At 39.4% G+C, this 20017-nt stretch overlaps 1 protein-coding gene across 3 annotated transcripts in view; it reads right to left on the reverse strand.

Moving 5' to 3' along the window:
* Nucleotides 1–20017, reverse strand: part of mgat5 (alpha-1,6-mannosylglycoprotein 6-beta-N-acetylglucosaminyltransferase) — a 209234-nt gene that overhangs the window by 187320 nt on the left and 1897 nt on the right. Inside the window, exon 2 of one of the 3 annotated variants that reach the window (XM_060911818.1) lies at nucleotides 15521–15539. The exons of 1 other annotated variant lie outside the window; for it this stretch is intronic. The gene's annotated coding sequence lies outside the window, so the exon portion shown is untranslated. Of the gene's footprint in view, nucleotides 1–11983; nucleotides 12076–15520; nucleotides 15540–20017 lie in introns of those variants that run through there. One more of the 3 variants, XM_060911819.1, reaches the window with a different exon arrangement.

Raw genomic sequence — 20017 nt, forward strand, 5'->3', positions numbered from 1 at the left:
GATGCCAGAGGCAGTGGCTGGCTAGCATGAGTCGCCTTGCTGCCATTTTGTCCGAGACCCTAGGGAGGTCGCCATACAATTCTTGATTGGTGATGTGCTGCTGCCAGTTGATATTGTGAATGGCCCTAAGCATTCTTGTATAACATTCTTGGTAAGAGGAGTGGTCAGGGTCCAGGCCTCACAGCCGTAGAGCAGAATGGATTCAATGACTGCTGTGAATATCCTGGCTTTTAACCCTCTTGATAACTTGGATGTCCAAACTCTTTTCAGGTTGTGGAGGGCTCTCCAAGCTTGTACCTTTCTCTCTTTAATGTCCCTCTCTGTGCTCTCCATTCTTGAGCCAAGATATTTAGTCACTGACTTGTTGAAGATGGTCACCACTGCTAACTTTGAGGGGAATCAAGGATGTTATATTGAAGGCCATGAATTCAGTCTTCTTGGCATTGAGGTGCAGGCCTGTCTTCCCGTATTCAGACTCAACCCTCATCAGGAGAGACTGAGCATCCTGGAGTTGGTCAGAGAGCAGAGCAATATTGTCTGCAAAATTTAAGTCTGTTAGTTTTACTGCTCCAGTCCTCCTAGACTTTCTCAGGCTGACAGTGAAGCCTAGATTCTCATGGTCTGAAGTTGCTTTCCTTAGAGCATAGTCAATGACAATAATAAACAAGAATGGAGCAAAGTATACAACAGTCTTCTTATAATTGCCTGATTTCGCAAAGCAACCAAGGCCCCTGGTGAAATATTTTCTCTGTTTGCAAACATTCCTCATTACAGTTTGGTCATGTTGATAACGTTGTAAGATAGGACTGACATAACCGCATACACCAGCACTTGATGATGGTACAAAAACACACCTGCAAATAATGTCACAGACAGGAATACTAGTGTCTGATGATGCAGTTTCCTGAACAGCCTGGAAGTGCTGTCCAAGAATGCCCTTGTCAGTGAATGATTTGATCATTTCATTATCCTGGTCTTCAAGCCCAAAAGAACAGATGTTGCCTTTCCTTTCAAACTGAGAAATGATAGCAAAGCCAGTGTTCCTTGCAAGCAAGTAGTACTGTTATCGTCAGCTGTCCATCGCTAGTGATGATGACTGCTTTGTTAGGATACGCAGGAACAAAGATGGGCCATGAGGCCTGCACCAGAGCTCCTCTCCTAATGAAGCACCTTGCACAGTAAGGCAAGACAAATGATGTCGTGCCCCCATCGTGTTGTCTCTCTGGACCGCCAGATCTGATGCCAAGTGGTACAACAAAAGTGCCAAAGACCTGATGGGTATGGAAGTTGCCCCGCAGTGACAACGGACTTGCCGAGTGATGCCATCCATTGGCCATTTGAGTGGCTCTTCCGCATACCATCTATTGGTGTGCCATTCATCCTGTTAGGTTCATCTGCCACATTGCACCGAAAAGCACCCTGCTGCCAGCACCTTACTGGCGATGTACTATTTAACCCAGGCAGGTGCTACCACTCCAGGTCAGAGCAGACCTGGGAGCATTGATGATAAAAGGGTAACTCCACTTTCCCCAATACTCAAGTCCTCCCAGACCTGAGACTCACCACTTGTTGCAGTTTAAAGTCATACCCAGTACTGTACAACTCCAAATTCATCATTGACACCTTCTCTGGACTTAACAATTGCCATGGTCAATTTCTGAATTTATTTTCTTTCAGGGTGCATCATCAAGAAATACTCCTCCAAAATCTTAGACAAGTGAGTGATTACCCTCCTTGTGTCACGCCATATCTGGATTTGCATCAAAATCTAAATCAATTGCTCCTTGGCCCATGGCCCACCTTTCCTCAAAATTTCATCAAAATCCATTCACTACTTTGAGTTACGCTGGGAACAAACAAACAAACGGAGGTGAAAACAACCTCCTCATATAAAGTTGGCAGAGGTAATCATTGAGTAACTGATTTGAAGAAAATTTTAAAAAATGGAATTGTTTAGGAGGTAACTGACAAACACCTTGAAGTGCTTCATTACCTCCACAAATGAGCAGCATCAAGAAAACCTGGAAGCAATTCATTTAGCTTGGGGTTTCATCATATTCCTACTCAGATTTGGAATGGCAACATGTTACAAATTTCTGATTTGAAAGGAAACAGCTGCTTGCACTGACACACGCAAAAGGCTTCTCTTTTCACAGAGCATGCTATTAGCTAGTTCACTGACCACTGTAATCTAACTTCCCCTCTGTGATGAAGCTCATTTATTCATCATTCATGGAAGCGTGGTATGAAAGCTTACAAAAATGCATGACAATAACACAACACAACACCTTTAAAAAGAGTGCCTCAAACCAGGTTGAATTTCTCAGAGAATACTTTCGGAGAGACGGTTCATTTTAAGACAAGCATGAAATTGCGACTGGAGGGTGACATTTTCAATGAAGAAAAATCCATGACAATATATATTTTTTTTCCTCCACAGATACTGACTTTCCATACAAACACTTTTTTTTTTTAACTATTAATATATATTTGAGGGCAGCACGGTGGTGTAGTGGTTAGCGCAGTCACCTCACAGCAAGAAGGTCCGGGTTCGAGCCCCGTGGCTGGCGAGGGCCTTTCTGTGCGGAGTTTGCATGTTCTCCCCGTGTCCGCATGGGTTTCCTCCGGGTGCTCCGGTTTCCCCCACAGTCCAAAGACATGCAGGTTAGGTTAACTGGTGACTCTAAATTGACCGTAGGTGTGAATGTGAATGGTTGTCTGTGTCCATGTGTCAGCCCTGTGATGACCTGGCGACTTGTCCAGGGTGTACCCCGCCTTTCGCCCGTAGTCAGCTGGGATAGGCTCCAGCTTGCCTGTGACCCTGTAGAACAGGATAAAGCAGCTAGAGATGATGAGATGAGATATATATATATTCAAGCCCTTATTGTTCGTACATCACAGCGTCTGTAATAGAATATCTGCTTCTTTAAAAGTAGACCATGTTGTATTTAGTAAAAATCAGTGCTTACTTGACTCAAATGACTAATACTGAAAAAGTGGCTTCTTCAAAATCCTGTGACAGCGTACATGATTTACAGTGGTATAAAAAAAAAAATTTAAAAAAAATTATATATACACACATACATACATACATACATACACACACATACACACACACACTTTAAATATGCGCTGCTGTGTGCACTGAAGAAGCTTGTGTGTTGAATAATATTCTTTTACCTCCATAGTAATTAAGCCTATTGTGCATAAGCAGGTCAGACGGCACACACGGTCACGAACAATACAAAAACCCTTCTCGTTTAGAACAACACTTACAGTGGAAAACAGTGACATTACAGCACACTGACACATCGTTATTATAGATAGATAGATAGATAGATAGATAGATAGATAGATAGATAGATAGATAGATAAAAAAATGCAAAAGTTTGAAATGTTATAATTGCTTTGAAAGATTGGACTCATCTCATTCATCTCATTATCTCTAGCCGCTTTATCCTGTTCTACAGGGTCGCAGGCAAGCTGGAGCCTATCCCAGCTGACTACGGGCGAAAGGCGGGGTACACCCTGGACAAGTCGCCAGGTCATCACAGGGCTGACACATAGACACAGACAACCATTCACACTCACATTCACACCTACGGTCAATTTAGAGTCACCAGTTAACCTAACCTGCATGTCTTTGGACTGTGGGGGAAACCGGAGCACCCGGAGGAAACCCACGCGGACACGGGGAGAACATGCAAACTCCGCACAGAAAGGCCCTCGCCGGCCACGGGGCTCGAACCCGGACCTTCTTGCTGTGAGGCGACAGTGCTAACCACTACACCACCATGCCGCCCCAAAAAAATAATGATTTGCAAATTATCTTTGACTTGTATTGCACTCAAAACAATACAGCAGCACATAGTTTGATGTTTTACCTCATGAAATTTTTTGTTTTTCAAAAATAAAACATCGCAATTTTGATTCTTGCAACACATTTTAAAAAAGTTGGAACAGTCAAACATTTACCACTTTGTAATGTTTCCATTCCTTCTCACAACACTTAAAAGATGTTTAGGGATTGAAGACACCAAGTGAAGAAGTGTTTCAGGCGTTATTTTGTCCCATTCTTCCTGGTCATCATAGTCATATTTTCTTGTTTAAAAATTATCCACACATTCTCTATTGGGGACAGAGGGGACAGGCACCCTCTTCTCCCACAACCATGCCTTTGTAATGTGTTCAGAATGTGGTCTTGCATTGTCTTGTTGAAATCTTCCTGGAAATGATGTCATCTTGAAGGCAGCATATGTTACTCCACAATCTCATTGTACTTTCTGCCATTACAGAGGTCCAGTTCTTCCAAAAGAGGCCTGGAATACTGATTCATCTGACCACAATACACGTTTCCCACTGTGTGATGGTCCGTCTCAGATGCCTCCGAGCCCCTGGAAGTTGATGGCGCTTCTGGACACAGTTAACATTAGGCTTCCTTTTTGCACAGTAAAGTTTTAACTGGCATTTGTGGATGTAACTCTGTATTGTAGCTTGACAAATGTTTGCCAAAGTAATCGCAAACCCATGTAGTTATATCAGCTATAGATGAATGACGGTTCTTGATGCAGTGCCGTCTGAGGGATCGGAGATCACAGGTGTTCAGATTAGGCTTGCGCCCTTGCCCTTTACACACCAAAAATCTTCCAGATTCCTTGAATCGTTTAACGATATTATGCATCATAGAGGATGAAATATCCAAATCCCTTCATCTCTTTCTTTGACAAACATTTCAGTAATTTGTTAACCAACTGGAGATCCCCAGCCCATCTTTACTCCTCAAAAACGAGGCCTTTCCTGGATACTGATTTTGTAACAAATCATGATTACAATCACCTGTCTCAAATCACATCATTTTTTAATTGTGTTACCTCATTACTCACCCTAAATTGCCCCATCCCAACTTTTTACCTCGCCTGTGACAGGGTAAGCCGGGCGAGGCATTTTAATCAGTGTGGTTTGTTTGTCTGTCTGTGTCTGTGTGTGTGTGTGTTAACTATCTAGCGTCTAGACAGTTGCACTGACTGACTTCAAATTTTCAGGGTAGGTGCGCAATGGTCCGTAGATTACCTGATTCAATTTCAGGGGTAATCGGGTCAAGGTGAAGGTCAAGGTCACCGGAAAGATCAACCTTTTGGTTAAAATAACATTTTCCATTATAAACTCAAAAACGGTTGCCAACAGACAAATGTTTACTATTATGAGCAATATAGGAACTCCCATATGGCATTTCATTTGGCACCATGATCTTTGACCTTGAAAGGTCAAACTCAAGGTCATGGACTTTCAAAGGGCTGTAACTTGAAAACGGTTGATGGTAGACAGATATTTATCATTATCAACTCATAGGAAGTGCGATATGGGCTTTCATTTGGCACCATGATCTTTGACCTTGAATGACTGAAATGTCAAACTCAAGGTCATGGATTTTCATAGGACTATAACCCGACAGCCGATGATTGAGAAATATTACCATTATCGACATATAGGCTGGGTGCGATTTGCTGGGGGGGATGGGGGGGGGGGAATCATCCCCCCCTCTGGTTTTTATCTCTGCTGAAAAAAAAATCCTCGGGGACAACCCAGTCAATAAAACAAACAAACCAAAAAAAAAAAAGTTGACATGACAGGCATGTTGTGACACAGTTTTCTATGGTCTACATTGCACTCACTTTCAAAATGACCCGGAGTGGCAGCTTTGATGTTCACGAACGTCCCCAACAAATAGATACATTGTAATAACAATATCTTTGCGTTCTCAGAACGCAAAGATATTGTTATTATTGCGGAAAGCAATGCGAACTTTGTTGTGTATTTAGTCAGAGAGATAGGAAGATGAATTTACTATCTCTGGTTTAGTGTTCGTTTTCATTTAGTGTTATTCATTTGATATCACTGGATGTTACTGAGCTGTTAGCCTATTGTTACCTTAATTTTGTGACGTTTCATGATTTAAAAAAAAAAAAAAACATCCCCCCCCTTCTGGTTTTTTGACAAATCGCACCCTGCATATAGGTATAAAATAAGTGCTGCCGGGTGAGGTTTGTTTTGCCTGGCAATACTTGTTTTTGAATGTGTTGTAGGCCTGAAATGCAGGAATGGATGTATATTTTAAAAAAAGGAATGAAGTTAACCAACAAAACATGAGCTATCTTGGGTTCATTCTGCTTGTAATGAAATACAAGTCAGAGTACATTTAGAAATCGCTGCTTTCATTTTTGTATTGCATTTTCCCCTACCGTATCAACTTTTTTTCTGATATTAGGGGTTGTATAAATAAATAAAGTTATAAATTATGCACAAATATGACAAAAAACACAATTTTCCATTTTTCTTATCTCGTATCATATCGAAATGTTTATATATTGCAACACACCCACTGCTTGTCTCAAGTAATCTAATTATTTTTCAGATTGAGTTGAGGCATGTGTTGAACCCCGGCATCACAATATTCGAGCGCAATATCACCACCCTTCAGAATAGGTCACTACTTTGGACATACTCCATTCAGAATAATGCTACCTACGCTTTTAGAAAAAAAAGATCAAATCTCGAGCCAACAAAGGTCCTTTGGTTTGTTGCTCTGCAAGAACCTAGAGAGGGTTTCCATGTAGAACCTCTTCAGAAAGGAATACACAACACAAAAGCCAGCCCTTTTAATTTCACAACACATAATGCCAAGATACTAGAGAAAGTTTCCCCAAGCACTGCACAAGGTTCTTCAAATTAGGGTCCTAGCTTTCAAGAAACAGGAAAACTACACGCTTAGAAAACGAGACTCATCAAGATGGCTAATGTTTTGAAAGAGGTTCAAGTCAGAATCTTTTATGAAAGGAAAGTTCGACTTCGATGAATGGCCCTCGCTCGCCTTCTAAATGAGTTCTAGTTCCTGTGAAAGGAAAAACAAAAACACAAACCATACACTTAAAAAAATATGGTTCCATGAGGGTCTTTCTAGTTGCTTAATGAAGCTCTGGTTAATAGTCGCTTTCAGACCGGAGGATTTTTTCATCTTTCTTAGAACTTTTGGAGGAAGTTCCCCCATTTTTGTGTGTTGTATCCACACTGGAGGAACTGAGAAAGATTGTAGTTCTTAGCTGTTTTGAGGGATTTTTTGGCTCCTACTTCAGTGTAGGTACTCTCCCAGCACAAGAGGAACCAGATGTAAGTGTATGGTGATTGGTTCAGACCGTTTAATCGAAATATAAAAATATTTGCTAGCATTTCCTGTTAACGTCACACCAGCAAGCTGGCTTATGTCACTTCAGCGTTCCTACTGGTGGTGCAAATACAAATTGTGTGTGTGTGTGTGTGGGGGGGGGGGGTGTCCTTGAAGGTCTGTAGTTCTCAGGGGAGCTCCCCATTGGGTAGTTCATCTTGTAAGTTGCTTGGACTATTTGGTCTGAAAGTTCTGAATGACTCTTAAAAACAGGTTTTTCAATTGATCTTGGACAGTTTTCAGTTTAAATGCTTTAATGTGAATTTAGTTAGAACATATTCCCTCAAAGGAAATGGTTTTGAGATAGCTCACACTGAGAAAAATATAGGTTCCTCAAAAAAGTTATTTGGAAGATGAACAGTTGCAGCTTTTGAAAGTGGAAATGTGTTGTGAACAGGAAAGTAACATACCTTTAACAAAAATAAATAAAAAGGTTAATACTTCTAGCTTCCTAACATAGCTCTAGTTAGAACATTTTGTAAAACTAATAAATGACTTAAAATTCCTCTTAAAATTCTGTTCCTCAAGTGATCTTTGGCTGGTTTCCAGTTCAACCCTTTTGAATGTCATTCTTTTGTAAAAGGAATAAAAATACATCCCAAGGAGTCACTAGAGATTTAATACTTCTAGATTACCCAGTTAGGGGGAAAAATATATTTAAAAAAAAAAAAAATGGTTACTCAAAGATGCTTTGGGATGGTTAGCCAAACCTTGAGTGAAAAGAAAGCCCCATGTTCTACACAAGGTTCTCCCTTTAAGGGTTCCCCCAGTGGTGCAAACCACCAAACCTTTTACATGGAACCTCTTTTCCGACAAATATTGCAGCACTGAACGTCCTTCATGTGGTGCATTTGAAGTTTCCGATATAGTTAAAATTCTGTCCAGCTACTGTTCCATCTCAGAAGGTTTTCTTTGCCACAGTTGCCTCGGGCTTTTCCTTAAAGTTGCTTCTTGACATTGGGCCTCATTTATCAAGCTGCACACGATCAAATTTACTTGTAAACCCTTTCCAGGGACATTCACACAAGAAATTCAGCATATACAGATTACAAGTTTGAATAGCTTATTTATATATGTTCCCATGAATTTATGGAACACTTTGTTAAATCTAGTCATTATGTTTTATGAACTGAAAGAGAACAATCCAAAAAGAAAGGCTAGTCATTTAATGAGGACAAGAAGTAATGGAGATATCATGCGTTGATGATCGTTACTGAAAGACAGTGTCGTAGTCGAGTCACTAAACCTCGAGTCCGAGTCCAGTCTCGAGTCCCCAGTGTTCAATTCTGAGTCAAGTCCAAGTCATTAAAATAAATAAATAAATAAATAAAATTCTGAGTCAAGTCCACGTCGAATCCAAGACTCCAACTACACCATTTGACGGTGGCTGTTTCAGTGCCATTAACATTAGTTTGTTCCTAAACATGACGTATGAACAGGTGAATGTGCTTCTCTTTGTCAGGGAGTGTGAAGTATTGTCAGGAGATGGTTGGGAGACGGATGTAAGTGCAGAAGGTGTGTTTATTAATACAAGTGAAGACGGTAAACAATGCAGAATGGCAGGCAAAATCATAAAACAGTGAAACAGGCAATAGGTCGAGCAAGGCACAAACAAGATATCATAGATTCGGCAGAATCAAAGACAAGAAACAGGAAATCAGGGATCAGGAAACCAAACAAGGAAAGAGGGCTCGGTAATGTGTCAGGAACGCAACTTAATACTTCGCAAAGTAAGTGCATTTTCACAGTTTTTATATTGGCGCGATGATTGTGCCTTAATCCTGTGCAGGTGTGCATCATTTACGATGCGCACGAGAGTCTGCTGTGCTTTCTGGCGTGCGCTCGAGAGTCTATCTGATGCACGCACCAAGGCGCACAGGTGTGACACTCTGACATGAAATTAGTACAAAATTTATGTAGGTATATCTTCTGCCAAATTATTATGATGTTACCAAAAAAAAAGAAAAATTCAGAATCCTCATCTCCATTTTCTGAGTCCTAATGCAGTTAATGCACGAGTCTGAGTCCAAGACCAAGTCATCACTGCTCATGTCCAAGTCAAGTCATGAGTCTGTAAAATCAGGGCACAAGTCAGACTCGAGTATTACAAGCCTGCTGGAGGACATGTAGGAGGCACTCTTGCCATTTAGCGGTCATTCTGGCTGTTGGATTCAGATTGCTGTGAGCATTGCCTTTTATGGAGTTTTGTGAGCATCACTGCACGTCAAGTAGTCATCTCCTGATTTTTCTCAGCATTTATCAACAAGCACACACGAGCACAATCAAAGGGAAAAATCAGGTTTCTATTGAAACTTTTCACTGGAAATTTTTCACTCAGCATAACAGTCAACAAATGTCAGTTTCACATTACCGCGCGCGCGCACACACACACACACACACACCTTATCTTATCATTGATAAGCAACAACACTGATGAATCAGTGGGATGGTTTTCCTGCGTCATACATTCAATCCTACTCTACTGTTAGAAGGTTAGGGACTGAGGAGGTGGAAGATTACAGGATCTGTAGAGGAAGCAGTTCTTCTCACACAAGGTGCTAAGAAAAAAAGGTAAATAATTATCACAGCCTTGGACTTGGGAAAGAGGTTCACCAAACAGCAGTCATAATACGATCATGACCAAAAGAGAATGAAGAGATATCTGTTTAAGCGTTCATAGGATTAACTGATGGGGATGATTGCACCCATATTACTGCATTAGAGACACAACAACTGTGAGCTACTGCTCACTTACGTATCGCCCCCGCTCTCACTTATATCAGAGCACAAGCAATCGAAGGAACAGGACACTTATTATGAATGTTGACTTCAACAAATAATGAACCCTGAAACAAGTAAGTAAAGAGCAGTGTCTCTCCCCAGGGATTTCAAATAGCATCCTGTTAACTGTCATTCTGAAATAGCATTTTGCTTCTTGAAATAGCATCAAAATCCACCCTATATGTTTCATAAATACATTCAGTTGGTAAACAGGAAGTTGATGTGTGACAGACCTGAAAACGGTATACACAGTATAGAACCCCAAGCTGAAGCTCGGTACCAAATATCAAGCAGTTGTGATTTGTAGTTGCTGCAAAAAGTGTTACAAAAATTTTGTAAATCCACGCTATATATGTTTCGTAAAAACATTCAGTTGATAAACAGGAAGTTGATGTGCGACAGACCTGAAAACGGTAAACATGCTATAGAACCCCAAGCTGAAGCTCGGTACCAAGTGGCTATTTGTGGTTGCTGAGAAAAAGGGCATTTCGGACAGACAGAGATACGGACGGACAGAGGTAAACGAGTGTATATTATTATTATTATTATTATTATTATTATTATAACACCCAAGCGGGGGTATAATAATAATAATAATAATAATAATAATAATAATACAACTTGCTTGAGCTTTGAATTGAGAAACATTTTATTGCAGCAAGTTGTTTTCACTTTAAAAATTTTAAAATAATCCAGGTTAAACAAATTATTATAGGGAGACTGACTTATGAACACACACACACACACACGCCCCCAAATCAGACCTGCCAACTCTGACTTGTAATACATATTTTAGCAGCTCTTGTCCAACTCACAGCAGCGCTGCGTGCCTTTCTCTTCTCAGTCAAGAATGGTTCTTCTTTAAATTTTTAATGGTTATATTCTAAATTTACTTAGTGTTTTTTTTTTTTTTAAGCAAAGCCACATTTTTCATTCAACACAAAGCAAATAAAACCCGGTAGCCATTAAGTAGAAGGTTTTTTTTTTTTTTTAAAGGACACTAAGATTAGCAGAGTAGAAGATGTGCACAAGGCCGATTCCTGAAAATTCACATCCGTCATTACGGGAACCAAGTGAAAATAAAGTAAAAGAAAACATGCATAAATGTTGTAAAAGCTTTTTTATCAGGCCTGAAAGCCACAACGCACCAAATAACACTCATGATTCAATCAACAAACGTAACTAAAGTGATTTTGTCGATAACGGACAGGCTGCGGTCCGAAAGCCTCGTCCTCTGGGAGCTAAAAAGCCAATTTCACTCCAACTGTAGAAAAACCTCTGAGTGAAGCTTTGACATCAGTAGAGTAATCATTTTGGTTTTATGGATATCAATAAAAAAAATAAGAGAAGGAAATAAAAAATAAAAATAAATTAATTTTTTTTAATTAAAAAAAATAAAAAAATAAAAACACCCACACAAATGTTTGTAATTGTCTTGCTGCATTGACAGAACGTTTTTATTTCCCCCCTCAGCATTCATTTCTAAAATGATCTATGGAAGACTTAAATCTGTCCACAAAACACAGGACTAATTAGAGCTATTTATGATCATTTCTACCACAACACTGAAGTCAGTCTACTGGTGAGAAAAAGGGAAGCTTACAACAACGAGAAAATGCAGTGAGTGGTGTTGAAATAAACCACAGGATAATCGAGCGTTCGAATCGAGGGCGACATAACCAACTACCATGAGCTTTACATCAACTAACCTTATTTCTGAAGGGTCATGTCCCTTCATATGAGCGTTATGTTCTAGAGACAAACGATACTGTATGACCATCTCTATAACCTCATAGCTCACGTACATAAGAGAAGGAACCGTATAGTTTCGATAAGAAGCTCTCAGGGAATGTGAAAAGATATCTGGCCATCATGAGTGCAGAAACAGTAACCAGGATTGTGTTTCACAAAAAACAAACAAAAAAAAAAAAAAACACTACTTCAAAGTCGGAAAGTGAAACAAGATATTTTTGGTGCAGCTACCATGTTGAGTTCTGTGTGTGTTCTTCCATTGCTTTGCGTCACCAAAGAGAGCCTCATGCTGTACTACAGGAAACAGCACCAATCTGGCTTCGCTGCTCTCCATTCAAACCCTATGGAGCCTCTATGAATCTGATCTGAAATGGTAATTGCATCATAAGTGGAATAAAACAAAAACACTGTATCGCATGCAATTATAGGAAAATAATCAACTTTGTTGCAGAAAAATGAACTCTGCTTCACTTGGGACCACATCACAACACCCTACTGTTGATTACTTTCCTTTATCAACACACCCCCAAGTGTTTTACTGCTTACATAAGCTCTTAAAATCTTATAAACATTGGATATTACATGGCTGCGCGAAGATATGAAGTTTATCTTCAAGTGGTAACTGTATACAGTGGTGTTTGAAAGTTTGTGAACCCTTTAGGATTTTCTATATTTCTGCATAAATATGGCCTAAAACATCAGATTTTTCACACAAGTCCTAAAAGGAGATAAAGAGAACCCAGTTAAACAAATGAGACAAAAATATTATACTTGGTAATTTATTTATTGAGGAAAATGATCCAATATTACATATCTGTGAGTGGCAAAAGCATGTGAACCTTTCCTTTCAGTATCTGGTGTGACCCCCTTGAGCAGCAATTACTGCAACTAAACGTTTCCGGTAACTGTTGATCAGTCCTGCACACCGGCTTGGAGGAATTTTAGCCCATTTCTCCATACAGAACAGCTTCAACTCTGGGATGTTGGTGGGTTTCTTCACATGAACTGCTTGCTTCAGGTCTTTCCACAACATTTCGATTGGATTAAGGTTAGGACTTTGACTTGGCCATTCCAAAGCATTAACTTTATTCTTCTTTAACCATTCTTTGGTAGAACAACTTATGTGCTTAGGGTCGTTGTCTTGCTGCATGACCCACCTTCTCTTGAGATTCAGTTCATGGACAGATGTCCTGACATTTTCCTTTAGAATTCGCTGGTATCATTCAGAATTCATTGTTCCATCAATGATGGCAAGACATCCTGGTCCAGATGCAGCAAAACAGGCCCAAACCATGATACTACCACCACCATGTTTCACAGATGGGATATGGTTCTTATGCTGGAATGCAGTGTTTTCCTTTCTCCAAACACAATGCTTCTCATTTAAACCAAAAAGTTCTATTTTGGTCTCATCCGTCCACAAAACATTTTTCCAGTAGCCTTCTGGCTTGTCCATGTGATCTTTAGCAAACTGCAGACGAGCAGCAATGTTCTTTTTGGAGAGCAATGGGTTTTTCCTTGCAATCCTGCCATGCACACCATTGTTGTTCAGTGTTCTCCTGACAGTGGACTCATGAACATTAACATTAGCCAATATGAGAGAGGCCTTCAGTTGCTTAGAAGTTACCCTGGGGTCCTTTGTGACCTCGCCGACTATTACACGCCTTGCTCTTGGAGTGATCTTTGTTGGTCGACCACTCCTGGGGAGGGTAACAATGGTCCTGAATTTCCTCCATTTGTACATAATCTGACTGTGGATTGGTGGAGTGCAAACTCTTTAGAGATGGTTCTGTAACTTTTTCCAGCCTGATGAGTATCAGCAACGCTTTTTCTGAGGTCCTCAGAAAAATAAATAAACTGAAAACGCGCTGAACACCCAAAAGGCTACCAAAACTTCATTAGATATTCTTCACGCATATTTACAAGAGAAACTGGAAAAGAGACACGCCGGAGATGTAAAACTTCCATGTTAGTGAGTGACTTGGACAATTTGTACACAAACACAGCGGGGAGGTTTGCTTCATTAAAAGCCAAAGATTTAAAGAGAAAGATGCGCTGAACACCTGAAAGGCTACCAAAACTTCACTGAATATTCTTCTTGCATATTTACAAGAGAAAAACACACCAATGGACACTGAAAAACTGGAAGAGAGAGCAATAATGGAAATATTGTCAAAGTTCTGCTTGGAGGTGAGGAAAAGTGATGAAGACTTTTACAAGAGGACTTCACTCATGGACTTCACTCAGCAAAGCCCTTTTGTTTTGAATAACTGCAATGTAACAAAAAGTTACAACCAAAAGTAACTGAACTTGAACTGTAAACCTGTATACAAGTTGGGTTGTTGTTCAGGCTTTTTGGACTTTGGACCATTTTTTTGTTAGAACTTTGACTTTGTCCAGTACACTGGATTGACAATTACATTCGATCAGAATCAGCATTCACTATTGGTAAGTTACCACCATGTTCTTAACTTTTTGTAAAATCTACAGTTGTTCCATCGAACGTGTATGTATAATAATAATAATAATAATAATAATAATAATAATGGCTGTTTTTTTTCATGGTCTATCAGATATATTCCATTCAGCTGCTCATCTTTGACTCATTCAGCATCATGCTAGCTGAATGGAATATAACTGATATACCATTCAAAGCCAGCCAATATTATTTAAATATGTCGCTCAGATCTGCAATGTATTTCGTACGAAAAATGCGAGTTTTTCAACACGAGAAGATAAACTTCATATCTTCGAGCCAACGTGTGATGTTCTTTTTGCTATATCGACACATTCACAAACAAAAAGTCCCCAAATTTATCAGAACAGTTCATCGATTTCCTCACGAGTCACATATAGAAAGAGATTTATGTCATGGCTTTGGGTCTCCATGTCCCGGATGAAGCTCATATGGAGCTCACATGCATATAATATATAAATATATCTAAAATACAGTAATAAGAATAAATGTTTTTACTTGGTACAATTGGTAATTTACATAATTTAAAAAATTAGTAAGCAGAGAACAAGTTTTAAGTCAATAAACAAAAGCAATAGAATTACACACATTGAATAAGACAGAAAAGAATTAACTAATTATTATTATTATTATTATTATTATTATTATTATTATTATTATTGGCACTTCAACCTCCTCCGCCTAGGAACAATGAGCCAATAGTTTTGTACATCGTTCTGAATAAGAGCGTCTGCTAAATGCCATGTAATGTAATGCTTTAACGCTGTAATTTATGCAAAGTGATAATGAATCCTACCATCAGCTGGGATTTTAAACGATCAGATCAGAAAGGTGTCGTTAATGCCGGATTATAAAACCCAGAGCAGATTTTTCGGACTTAATTGCGATACACAGGGCAGATGGGTCGCTTAACATCTCATGATCAATAGCCCGTTTCTCTGGGAATTCATTGGTGGATTGTTGTAAACATCTCACCGAACGGATGGGAGTGAATCCCAGACTCGGCAGAGCGAGAAGCATTCGGCTTTCAGGCCTGGAAATGACTCAACCCCCTTGGGCCAGCTCATTCACGGCTTAATCAAATCGAGAGCTTTTAAAATATCGACATTAAAATGGCGTTCTGCTCGTAGCGCCAAAGTGCCGGGTCAACGCGTGGAGCCAAAGCCACAAGACAACATCGGAGACACAGATGTGAGCTTTGTGCATTATGTTTGCACTGACGGTTTTTTTTAAATTGTATATACAGAAGCATGAATGGATGAATAGGAACAACGATCAAAAATCAAACCTACTTGTAGATTGACGTCAGCTCTGGAACATACAGTGTGCATGTTGAGAGAACACAAGAAACACAGGAAAGACGTGGAATAAATACGTGTCTGCTTGTACAGCGGACGCTCTATATGAACGGATTCGAACAACATATCATGAGACCATTCACGGGTAATTGTTGATAAGTTTCCAGTGAGATCATGACACTTGTGTTTGTCCAACATGACATTGTGCAAGTTTCTGACATCTTCAAGATGGAGTGCTTTGATGTTTCCTGTTGCTGGGCAATACATCAAGTTTCACAGACGTTCCATAACATTAAACGTAACTATAAATGGATTTTAAAAAATAAAAAAAAAAGACAAATTACTGTATGTACAAACCCCTTATGATGTAACATTATTAGAAAATACTCCCCTTCAGCATGTTTTATTTGTGACATAACCCTGGTGAAAATCTTTCAAGGATCTTCAAGGATCCGTAAAGTTCTTCATGAGGATCTTTGAGGATCCTGTTGAGGATCTCAACAAAGACCCTCAAAAGATCTTCAAGCATCTTTAAAATTCTTGGCAAGATCTTCCAAGACCTTTTAATTTCTTTCCAAGATCTTCAAGGATCTTTAATATTCTTGACAAGCTCTACAAGAATCTAAAAATAAATAAATAAATAAAAATTAAAAAACACATTCAATTCCAAACAAAACAATTCTTTATTGATGCCATCATAACATATACATGGACATTTCCAGTAGAAGAAGTCAACTGACTGACCAAGAGATCCTTTCAAGATCTTTGAAAATCATGAAACATTCTTTCAAAGATCCTTTTAAGATGTTGGCTATTCAGGATTCTGTGGTATACATGTTTCCATCCTTGACAATTCCGTTGAATTAGGATTATTAAAAAAAAATGAAAGATCATTAGATCCTCGAGGATCTTAAAGGATCCTCATAAAGCTCTCGTAAAGACCTTGACAAGGATCCTTAGAAGATCCTGATTAAATGCTTGAGGATTCCAGTTAAGCTCTTTAGACGATCCTGAAAAGGATCCTTGTTAAATCTTTGAGGATCTTGGAGGAACTTTTCAAAGATCTTGTGAAGATCTTGACAAAGATCCTGAAAAGATTCTGATCACATCCTCAAGGATCCTAGCAAAGATCCTTAGAAGGATCCTTCTAATATCTTTGAAAGATCCTTGAGGATCTTAAAGGATCCTTGCAAAGATCTTTGTCAAATCCTTGAGAATCTTTACAAATTATTTTGCATATGAAGATCTTTTTAAGGTCCTTTAAAGATTCGATAAAGATCCTTATCTTTAAGGATCTTCGTCAGGTCTTTGACAATCCTCATGGATCCTTAAAGACCCTGTGAGCTTTTTCACCAGAGAAGCTCCCTAGAACAAAGAGCTTTAAGAAGGAAGACTGCAACTGAAGATAACACCATTAAATAAAAACAGAGTTTTGTTTCCCAGAGTCATGGATTTGAATGTTTTCATTTCATCACAGGAGCAGAGTCAATATCGCTTTCACACGGGTTTCGGTCTGGAGTCACGTTCTCACGCTGCACTCCTTTTCTCTGACAGAAAAACACCACAACTTCTAATCAAAAGAGTTAAACATGGCACCAAGAGGGCATTTAAAAATTTGTCCAGCATCGTACAGCTCATTGCTTAAAAAAATCAATGAGCCAATTTACACCTGCTTTTGCACTGATGACTAAAGAAAAACTTCAGTTAGCCAGCTAGCTGCTGGCTAACTTTCTGAACCCTACAGAATTAAAATTATTTGCATACTGTGCCATGCCATATGGGTGAGATTGGAGATAAATTCCCAGTGCCTTATTTACAAAACAAACATTCAGAACAGCTTGGAGCAAATTCTACAGAATTGGTTTTATAGACGACATGCAAATCCGGAGTTAGAAAAAAAAAAAACAACAAACATGACGTGAACATGGAAACCATGAAAAGCATAAATCTTTTTAGGAGACAATTACAGTACTCCTGTGCACACGAATACCTGAATAGCTGATACAAGTGATCTGTGAAGAGGATCATCTGGCAGTCCCTGAGGACCCATTACAGTATACAGCTATAGAAGAAGTGGAAAGAAACACTTAGAGTGCGTGTGTAAGCGTGTGTCCAAATGAAGGACGCTCATCATGAGCAGGGTGTGAATAGGAGTCCTGAGATGAGCACAAGACAGTCTTTATGATTACATGATACAAAACAAAATGACAGTATCCAGGTCGGATTGTTCACTCGAGCAAGGCTGAGAATTGGGCGTAAAATTTGCAATGCACAAATCTTTAGAGGATCCATGTTGGCCCAGGGACAGCACTTTCAAGGAGAATCATAATGAACCCAGAGGCTGACTTATTTTGATTTGACTCATCAACGAGCTTGGATTTAATCTCCAGCCTATCTGTCTGCTGCCATCCTCATAGTTGAGGGTTAGCAACCCAAAAACCATCATCAATCTTGGGTGATTATCCTTGACTTGCAAGTGACGTCAAAGCAAAATAGAAACCCGGATGTCAGCCATGTTGGTGGAGATACAAATGCGGGGTCAAGCGACATTCCACACAAAACAATCATGGATGCGCAACTCTTTGTTTTTCCACTGCTTTAAGTGTTCATTTAGCTGTGCCATATCTTTGTGCTGTACAGTGGTGCTTGAAAGTTTGTGAACCCTTTAGAATTTTCTGTATTTCTGCATAAATATGACCTAAAACATCATCAGATTTTCACACAAGTCCTAAAAGTAGATAAAGAGAACCCAGTTAAACAAATGAGATAAACATATTTTACTTGGTAATTTATTTATTGAGGAAAATGATCCAATGTTACATATCTGTGAGTGGCAAAAGTATGTGAACCTCTAGGATTAGCAGTTAATTTGAAGATGAAATTAGAGGCAGGTGTTTTCAATCAATGGGATGACAATCAGGTGTGAATGGGCACCCTGTTTTATTTAAAGTACAGGGATCTATCAAAGTCTGATCTTCACAACACATGTTTGTGGAAGTGTATCATGGCACGAACAAAGGAGATTTCTGAGGACCTCAGAAAAAGCGTTGTTGATGCTCATCAGGCTGGAAAAAGTTACAGAACCATCTCTAAAGAGTTTGGACTCCACCAATCCACAGTCAGACAGATTGTGTACAAATGGAGGAAATTCAAGACCATTGTTACCCTCCCCAGGAGTGGTCGACCAACAAAGATCACTCCAAGAGCAAGGCATATAATAGTCCGCGAGGTCACAAAGGACCCCAGAGTAACTTCTAAACAACTGAAGGCCTCTCTCACATTGGCTAATGTTAATGTTCATGAGTCCACCATCAGGAGAACACTGAACAACAATGGTGTGCATGGCAGGGTTGCAAGGAGAAAGCCACTGCTCTCCAAAAAGAATATTGCTGCTCGTCTGCAGTTTGCTAAAGATCACGTGGACAAGCCAGAAGGCTTTTGGAAAAATGTTTTGTGGACGGATGAGACCAAAATAGAACCTTTGGTTTAAATGAGAAGCGTTATGTTTGGAGAAAGGAAAACACTGCATTCCAGCATAAGAACCTTATCCCATCTGTGAAACATGGTGGTGGTAATATCATGGTTTGGGCCTGTTTTGCTGCATCTGGGCCAGGACAGCTTGCCATCATTGATGGAACAATGAATTCTGAATTATACCAGCGAATTCTAAAGGAAAATGTCAGGACATCTGTCCATGAACTGAATCTCAAGAGAAGGTGGGTCATGCAGCAAGACAACGACCCTAAGCACACAAGTCGTTCTACCAAAGAATGGTTAAAAAAGAATAAAGTTAATGTTTTGGAATGGCCAAGTCAAAGTCCTGACCTTAATCTAATTGAAATGTTGTGGAAGGACCAGACGCGAGCAGTTCATGTGAGGAAACCCACCAACATCCCAGAGTTGAAGCTGTTCTGTACGGAGGAATGGGCTAAAATCCCTCCAAGCCGGTGTGCAAGACTGATCAACAGTTACCGGAAACATTTAGTTGCAGTTATTGCTGCACAAGGGGGTCACACCAGATACTGAAAGCAAAGGTTCACATACTTTTGCCACTCACAGATATGCAATATTGGATCATTTTCCTCAATAAATAAATGACCAAGTATAATATTTTTGTCTCATTTGTTTAACTGGGTTCTCTTTATCTACTTTTTAGACTTGTGTGAAAATCTGATGTTGTTTTAGGTCATATTTATGCAGAAATATAGAAAATTCTAAAGGGTTCACAAACCTTCAAGCACCACTGTATATAGTTGTGGTCACAACAGTACTTGTGACCGTGGCACGATCCGATGTTTTAGGGCTTCTCTAACAGAGGTTAAAACCAAAACAGCTCGTGCTTGCAGTAATCATTTTATCTCATGTGAAGTTCAAAAGCTTTCTTGATATCATCATGGAAGAATTTTATTTCGTGTTGCTAGAATTTTGCTATAAAATGAGTGTTCTCTTGTCATCATTCACTCGGTCGTTGTTATAATTTTAATATATTAT

Source organism: Neoarius graeffei, chromosome 27 (assembly GCF_027579695.1).
Source record: "Neoarius graeffei isolate fNeoGra1 chromosome 27, fNeoGra1.pri, whole genome shotgun sequence".
Lineage (NCBI taxonomy): Eukaryota > Metazoa > Chordata > Actinopteri > Siluriformes > Ariidae > Neoarius > Neoarius graeffei.